General features: G+C 37.4%; 1 non-coding gene across 1 annotated transcript; it reads right to left on the reverse strand.

The window, feature by feature from the left end:
• Positions 1-3,642: 3,642 nt before the first annotated feature.
• Positions 3,643-3,715, reverse strand: Trnat-ugu. Its single transcript has one exon. It is a non-coding gene; the product is annotated as a tRNA-Thr (tRNA).
• Between the last annotated feature and the right edge of the window lie 3,348 nt (positions 3,716-7,063).

Raw genomic sequence — 7,063 nt, forward strand, 5'->3', positions numbered from 1 at the left:
ATTAAAAATCAATCTATTGGGAAAATAATAAACTCTAATTCCAGGGCAAATCTTAACATGAAGGTTATTTCCTGCAAAGTTTTTGCTTGTTGGTTATTTTATTGAAGAATGGGATCCTAATTACAATGTTATACGTCGTGTATGTAAAATATGTCACGAATATCTAAAAGGAACAAATAAAAATAAATAAAATCCATATTCTTAGTCTCTCAGTCAAGCCAGGAGAGTCAGAATCTCTAGGACCATAGTCTGGAGTCTAAATTTGTAACAAGCCACACAAGTGTTTTTTAATGCATGAAAGCTTGACAAAACATTGCTCTAATAGAGAGATGGGTTGAATTTCATTGGCAACTTTTGCTCTGTTCTTTCAGTTTTGTTGTGTATTATTTTCTGTTACTATTTCCTAGATGTTATGTAACTGCAGTTGTAGATTTCTAAAGCTTTTGTGATTATTTCCCCCAAAATGGTTGTCTCATTTTGTTTTTCTTTTTTTCTTGTTTTCTTGTTTTGTTTTACTTAGTTTCAGGTTTACTCTCATTTTTTTAGGCTTGTTTTTATTTTTGTTGTTATTTCTCGTTTTGTTTCATTGTGATTAAAAAAAATGGTTTCTAGAACATCTAGTTTTAGTATTGTGTTGAGGTTTCTTTGTGGCGCGATTGGCTCTGTTGTCTAATTTTGTGGTTGTCACACTGACCAAACATTAGAATCACCTGCAAAACTTAATAACAGATTATGCCCTGACCCCACACTCAGTAATTGTGATTTACTTAACTTCATATGGGGTTCAGATACAGTGTGTAAAAACTAACTTATGCCCGGCACAGTGGTGCACGCCTGGAATCCCAGCGGTTTGGGAGGCTGAGACAGGAGAATCTTGAATTCAAAGCCATCCTCAACAACTGCAAGGTGCTAAGCAACTCAGTGAGACCCTGTCTCTAAATAAAATATAAAATAGGGCTGGGGGTGTGGCTCAATGGTCAGTGGTCGAGTGCCCCTGAATTCAGTCCCTGGTATTAAAAAAAAACAAACAAAAAAAAAACTAACCCATGTGAGTCTAATGTGAAAAAGTACTAAGAATAGTACTTAATCTGGCAAAGAACAAAGACAAAAAGAAGTATGGTAAAGTCTCAAGGAGGGAGTATGGCTTACTGTGTAAAAGTTATTATGGCACATCTTCTGGAGTCACACAGACTTGTGGTTGAATCCCAGTTCTACCACTCACTAGGCCCTCCATATACATCCCTCTTGCATCCAGTTCTCTGGATAACAGTGATAATTAATTCCTAGGGATGCTAGTGAATATCGAGATTATTTGTATAAAACTCTTAGCATGGTACACATCATATAATAAAGACTCAAGGCTTCTGTTATTGTCTGGATTCTTTTCAGTACTCACATTTTCTAATTCACTCTGACCCTATTCTTCTAATCTGGAAGATATATGGTCAGTATTTAGTTCTACTGGTGGTCACATTTATAACTTTAAATAACCCAGGAACAAATTTACCTTTCCAGAGATGATTTCGGAACTTGAGCAACTCTGGAGAATCCTCTCTATTTTATTTTTGTTGTTGTTTTGACTCTGGAGCGCTCAATCACTGAGCTACGTTCTCAGCCCTTTTTATTTTTTATTTTGAGACAGGGTCTTCCTAAGTTGCTGAGGCTAGCCTCAAACTTGCAAAAAAAGGCAGTCCTCCTGCCTGAGCCCCCCATGTCACAGGGATTACAGGCATGCACCACAGCACCTGGCTTTCCGTTTGAAAGGTGAAATTTCCATTAGCTCGCCCTTCCTTCACCTCTTATTTTCTTAGCATATTATTATCTTTACATTATGCAATTGTTCTTTCTTTTGTTTTTATAGGTAAATGGTATGATAGCTCGATATAGATTTCTTGGTTTTGCATTTTTTCCTGTCCACATATATTATTTTTGTTGTTGTTTTGATACTGGGGATTGAACTAAGTGGCGTTCTACATCTAGGCTACATTCCTACCCACCACCACCACCCTTTTTTTTTTCCCCTTTTGGTACTGGGGATTGAACTCCAGGGCATTTGCCCACTGAGCCACATCCCCAGCCCTATTTTAGAATTTTATTTAGAGACAGGGTCTCACTGAGTTGCTTAGTGCCTCACTATTGCTGAGGCTGGCCTCGAACTCTCAATCTTCCTGCCTCAGCCTCCCCAGCTGCTGGGATTATAGGTGTGCACCATCTCACTGGGCCTTTTTTATTTTTTATTTTGAAACAGGGTCTCTCTGATCACCTGGGCTGGCCTTGAACTTGTGATCCTCTTGCCTTGGCCTTCTGAGTCACTGGGATTACAGGCCACCACACCAGCCTTGGTGTCTTATTTCTTAACCTAGATTATGATTGGATTCTTTATTAATAACTTCTCCAAATATTTTTTTCTTGATTTTTTTTGGCTGTTAAACAGTGAGCTTTTTTTTTGGGGGGGGGTGCCAGGGATTGAACTCAGGGGCACTCGATCACTGAGCCACATCCTTAGCCCTATTTTGCATTTTATTTAGAGACAGAGTCTCACTGAGTTGCTTAGCACCTTGGTTTTGCTGAGGCTGGCTTTGAACTCAGTGATCCTCTTGCTTCAGCCTCTTGAGCCAATGGGGATTACAGATGTGTGCCAACTGCACCCAACCAGTGAGCCTTTTAGAGACACTTTTCTTGATTTCAAGGATTATTTCTTGTATCATATCTTTGATTTTTTTTCTCTTTCATCGATTCTGCTTTTATTCAGGAACATCAGATAATGTATGCATTGATTCCTGTCTTCTATGACTAATATTTTTCTTTGAATAAATTTTATTTTTCCTTTCCCACTGCATGTAATCTTTCCCCTCTTTATTACACTTGGTCTTTCTAAACCATGTTGCAGATTCTTTCTGCTTTGACAGGTCTATATTGTATTATTTCTAATATGGTTTTCACTTCTATAATCTACCTTCTTTTTTGCTTAAACTTTGTCCATTTTTCTTTAATTTCTATCAACTACTTTTGTCTCATATTCCATTTTTTTCTTAAAATATAGCTAAGTATTTTTTGTCTGGAATGTTCAACAGTGATTTTTCTTTTAAAAATACTGTTTCCTTCTGATACTTAATGGTATCTTTCCTTTTTACTTTCTCTCTCTTTTTGTATTTTTTCACTCATTGCATTGCCCTGGATAGGGATTTATTTTCTGCACACAATTCAAATAGTCAGTGGACTCTATTTCTATTATTTTCTCTCGAATACTGTGAGTTCCTCTTGACACTGTTTGCCTAGTCATGCTGTAAATAATACATGGAACTTGGGCTGGAATTTTGGTAATGCAGAGGCTCTGTTTGGTTGTTCAGCTAGAGGTATTTAGGGAGTCAGGGTTGTCAGTAGGTAAGGGCAACTGGTAATTTTCATGTTTCTGAATATATTCCCTTGAATTCACAAGCCATTTTTAATGTGGAAATAGCTCCATTTTCCACACAGTCATACTCTTAGTCTTTGTGACTTCAAATTAAGGGGTTTTAGTAACATGCTTCTGAAATGGTTTAAGTTCTGCAACCTGTACTGGATAGAGGAAATTAGTGTTACTGTTTGGTCCAAAGATTATCGTATCTAACAAATATTCTTTTTTATTTAATTTTATTTTTTTGGTGGTGCTGGGGATTGAACCCAGGGCCTTGTGCATACAAGGCAAGCACTCTACCAACTGAGCTACAACCCCAGCCCCAAAAATATTCTTCATATGCTTGTATGAGGCTATAGCTATTTCTAGTGTCATAACCAACTCTTTTTGGTTATTGTTTCTTTTAGTGAGTGTCAGAGAAAATTGTATAGAAAGTGCTTTTGTCTTTCAGAAAGCCATTTCATATTATTATTTATATTTATATTTTGAGCATTTGGAATCAGTTTTATATTCAAATTACTGGGGATGTGGCTCGGTGGTTAAGCACTCCTGGGTTAATGCCCAAAAACAGAAGAAGAAGCGGAGGAGAGAGGGAGGTGGAGAAGGTAGAGGAGGAGGAAAAGAAGAAATGGCCAAAAAAGGAGGAGGAGGAGGAGAAGGAGAAATAGCCAACAAATATATGAAAAAAAAAAAAGTTCAACATCTCTAGCAGTCAGAGAAATGCAAACAAAACTACATTAAGATTTCATCTCACTCTAGTCAGAATGGTAATGATCAAGAATACAGTCAACAATAAATGCTGGCAAGATTGTGGGGAAAAGGTACAGTTGTACATTGTTGTTGGGGCTGTAGACTATGTAGCAGTATGGAAATTCCTTAAAAATCAAGGGTTGAAACCACCACATGACCCAGCTATCCTGTTCCTTCGTATTTTCCCAAAAGATCTAAAACAGCAGCAATACAGGCACCTCAATGTTTATAGCAGCTCAATTCACAAGAGCTAAATTATGTAATCAACCCAGATGCCCATCAACAGATGAATGGATTAAGAAATTGGGGTATATACATACATGGAATTCAATCAGCCAAAAAAAAAAAAAAAAGAATGAAATTATGGCATTTGCTGGTAAATGGATGGAAATGGAGAAAATCATACTAAGTGAAATTAGCCAAACTCAAAGGTTGAATGTTCTCTCTCATATGTGGAAACTAGAGTGAAATAAAGGAAATAGGGAAGGAAGGATAAGATTATATAAAGAACCAATCAAATATAAATTGGCTGACAAGTGAAAGGAAGTCTAGCAGAGGAAGGAGAATGAAAGAGGGGTGGGAACATGGGCGGGAAAAGGGGGATCATGAACTGAAATCAATTTCCACGCGTGTGTGAGTTTATCAGGATGAACTCAACCACTATGTATAACTATAAAGCTCTAAAAAAAATATACACGTGTGTGTGTGTGTGTGTGTGTGTGTGTGGAGAGAGAGAGAGAAAGAGAGAATTATCTTGTATGGTGAAATGGAAATAGAAAAAATAATACCTACCTTGAATAGTTGTTCACAACTAAATAAAGATTACACCTCTAAAGTATCTAAATAACAGTGACCACATGGGATTTTTAAAAATTGTTGATTTCCCTCCTAACTTGAAATCCAATGGTTTTCACTGCCATGAAGTTATGAAAGAGCTGGTCAATATCACTGATCTATAAGAAAGGTAGTATCTGACCTCAAATATGACCCTCAGGACAAGCTACATAATTTGTAGGGCCTAGTGCGAAATGAAATTGCAGAGCCTGTTCAAAACCATTAATGATTTCAAGACAGTAGCAGAACAATAAACCCAGCCAGAACAGGCTCTTCTGAGCACGGACCCTGTGTGAATGCATGGTTGCATGCCCTCGAGGACAGTGACCAGTCAGCATTATTGCTTTGAAACTAAAGAGCAAAGTTTAGAGTAACCCACAAGTATTCTGTTATATGGCATATCTTTTGTTGATACTAGTTTCTGAGAATCATTGGTTGTTTTGATATAGAGTAAGCAAAATAAATAAAAAATCCTCTAGAAAATACCCTTTTGTAAAATTCAAAATGACCTCATTTTTCATTTTGCAGAGGGAGGAAAAGAGTTTCTCAGCTGATAATAACCCATATTTGCTGTGAAGTTATAGATAAAGACCAGTCTTACAAATCATTACTCTGACTATATAAATCAGGCAAGTGTAATGTTTGGCTTAATGAATTGATTACCATTGTGTCTCCTGAGGGGGATCAGCTTGTTTCTTTTTGTCTTTTTTTAATTGTAATGTGGAAATACAAATCTACTCTGTATAACACTGGATTCAATTTACAAAAATAAGCCAGAAGCTTTGGAACCCAGAGAGCCCAGGTGGAAAGATTCTGTTCGTTATCTACCCTCCTACCTCCAGCTTTGTCCTTGAACTCTAACTGGGTAAAATATCTATAGAAAAGAGGCTGTTTGACCATGCTCTGTACTATGTTGGTATGAGGGAAACACCACAGAGGAGTGTAGAGAGGACTGAGTTATTATTCAGTGACAATCACAAAAGTCAGATGAACCAACGAGAGGACAGGGGCTTGTCCCCTTGCACTTTCCTATTTGACTGGACTTTGTATTCGTCTGGAACTGTGGTACACATTACCTTTTTCATTTTATCACTCTTTTCACATTCTTTCCCTTGACCCTCAGTGCCTGATGTGTGGCTTTTCAGTAACTAAATGTCATGGAGAAAGTGAGGATACTATAGCAAGCTGTGAGATGCATGGAATATCATAGGTATTGAAAATCTGGGATTGGGCCCTGCATAGCAGTGCATGCTTGTGATCCCAGTAGCTGGGGAGGCTGAGTCAGGAGGATCGAAAGTTCAAGGCCAACCTCAGCAACTTTGCAAGGCCCCAAGCAACTGATTGAGACCCTGTCTGAAAATAAAAAGATTTTAAAAAAGGGCTGGGGATGTGATTCAGTGGTTAAGCGCCCCTAGGCTCAATCCCCAGTAAAAACAAAACAGTTAAATATTATGGGCATGAAAGCTATCTTAGTGAAAACGTCATCAATAAGCATTTGAAGGATAACTCATTTCTAATACTATCATTGATAAAGTACTTTTTATATTGCCAAATTAATATTCATATCTCTTTCCCACAGGTTTTAGCTATAAAAGCAATCTTCACATTTTACATATTTACATACAATTTTCCCCATCACCTAGCCAAGAAAATTTCCACAAACATATAATTTTTTAAAATATATTTATTTATTTTTTTAGTGGTACTTGGACATAATACCTTTATTTTATTTTTTTATTTTTATGTGGTATTGAGGATCTCACCCAGGACCGTGCGAGGTGAGCGCTCTACTGCTGAGCCACAACCCCAGCCTCATCATTTTTTAACACAGTATACCTATGGCTGTGATTTTCCTGTCCTCTGGTTTTCGTTTTCCTTTTTATTCTCAAACGTGCTCCATTGCTTTCATTCTTCTGACTCCTACACATTTGCTGACTTTCACATCTCTATTTATTCTAAGATTCATGGTTCTTCCCCTCTTCTCCCACTTTAAAAATAATAGCGTGGCATAGACTGAAGTTATAGAGCCACAGGACCCATGCTTGGGTGCTGACTCCAATACCTACCTTGGACCAGTAACAT

This window comes from Marmota marmota, unplaced genomic scaffold (assembly GCF_001458135.2).
Source record: "Marmota marmota marmota unplaced genomic scaffold, marMar, whole genome shotgun sequence".
In the NCBI taxonomy this organism is placed as follows: domain Eukaryota; kingdom Metazoa; phylum Chordata; class Mammalia; order Rodentia; family Sciuridae; genus Marmota; species Marmota marmota.